This window comes from Vicia villosa, linkage group LG3 (genome assembly GCF_029867415.1).
Source record: "Vicia villosa cultivar HV-30 ecotype Madison, WI linkage group LG3, Vvil1.0, whole genome shotgun sequence".
In the NCBI taxonomy this organism is placed as follows: Eukaryota; Viridiplantae; Streptophyta; class Magnoliopsida; order Fabales; family Fabaceae; genus Vicia; species Vicia villosa.
In genome coordinates, this window is record NC_081182.1 from 169465081 (window position 1) to 169467113 (window position 2033).

The window sequence follows — 2033 nt, forward strand, 5'->3', positions numbered from 1 at the left end:
ATGAGTCGAAGAGGTGACCGATCGGAGTTTCTCGTTGGAGGACTTTGATTCCTGGCCGTCGTCGTTCAAGAGAGTGAGAGTCGGAGAAGAAAGATCCACCGCACCACGGCCGTTCGTTCGCGAGTGAGGAAGAAGAGAGTACGTGAAATTCCAAAGGTCACATACTTTGACCTAATCCCCTTTCTGTTTTCTGCTGAATTGGATTAATCTTGTTTTTTTAACATAAAGTTTAATACCATCTTTAATATAAAGTCTATGATTAATCTAAGTTTAATTTGAGGATTAACTGGATTTAGTATAAAGTTTAATTGAGATAAAACTGGATCTGATTGAAATTAGCATAAGGCTTGGATTAATTGGATCTGATTAGAAAATTTGTGTTCAAGAATCAAATCTCTGGGCCGAAACCTGTTATTGCCACCCCCTTTCTGGCCCAGGCAGGCGTTCTTAGCAAAAAAAGATACTGAACAAAAACACCCTTTGGGCCCCCTCTGGCTGGGCTCAGCGCCCTCACTATCTGCACCATCAGTTTCAATCTGCACCCCCTGTTTTCATTTTTTAGGTTTAGGTAATTAGATTTTTGCCACTTCTTTTTAGTAATTGAATCACTAATTCTTCACTATCAATTTTAGACATATAAAATTAATCACTAAAAAATATTAGTTTAGGCTTGTATTTTAATTCTTTTGCTTGATTAGAATTCTTGTTCTTTGTCATATAAAAATCAATAAAAATAATAGTCCTTTAATTCACTTTTGGTACTATATTTTGCATCATTTGCTTCCATGTTTTGTACCATATTTCAAGTCATTCTTTTAGTCATTTTTGCACTAATTTTGTATCATTGTTTACTTGTAATTTTTACTTGTAATTTTGATCTTTGCTTGTGCTTGTAATTTCATTCCTTTAGATTTAGGACCTATAATCTCCATAACTATTAGGTTTAGTCTTTTTTCCTTAAATTCCTAACTTTAGGTAGAAACCATGACAACATTAGGACTTAGAAGTTCCCTTCATAACACTTAGGCTAGTTATTCATCTTAAGCTAGTTTTCTTCTCCTTTTTTCTCTTTCAACTTTAAAACATTTAATAAAGGAAGATGCGAATCACATTAAGAAAGTGATAGAGAAATGAGTGGGATTCATTCCCTAATCTGTTTCTCAATCACTTAGTGGCATAGAAATGAGTGGGATTCATTCCCTAATCTGTTTCTCTGTCACTACTTAATGGGAGAGAAATGAGTGGGATTCATTCCCTAATCTGTTTCTCGAACATTAACTAATGGGATAGAAATGAGTGGGATTCATTCCCTAATCTGTTTCTGGAACATTACATAATGGGATAGAAGTGAGTGGGATTCATTCCCTAATCTGCTTCTCGATCATTATACATTTTTATGTGATTCGAATCGCAAAGTAAACTCCCTTAAAAAATACCCAACTAAAAACACTTAAAACACTTAATAAAGGCTCAGACCTAAACAAAGTAAGGAAGTGATGCGAAGCCTTGTATTGGGTTTTGTTCATCATGGAATTACATCTAAAAGACACAAACCAATTTTCTCTCTTCTCTCTCTTGCCTCCGAGGCATTCTTTCTCTTGCCTTCAGGGCATTCTTTCCCTTAATCGGACACGTTATTTCCGCTCCATTCCCAGCTTAAGACTCCAGAGGTCGAGCAGCAGAGTGCGAATGTAACTTCGTCCACTAAAAAACACAAAAACAAACAAAAACTAAAGAGCCGAACTACGGCGATCTGATTCCTGAAAAGGATACGTAGGCATTGGGTCGCGGGGCCTAAGCGAGCACAACTATTTATAAACCTTTTTTTTCCCCGTGTTTCTTTTTCTTTCATTTGCATGCATTCCCTTAGTAATTAAGCTTTAGATTTATACACCCTTAGAATAGAACAAACATAAGTGGATCCTGTGGAGTACCACAGACGTGAGGGGTGCTAGCACCTTCCCCTTGCGTAACCGACTCCCGTACCCTATCTCTGGTCGAAAGACCTTGTTCTTATTCACCCTAGGTTTTCT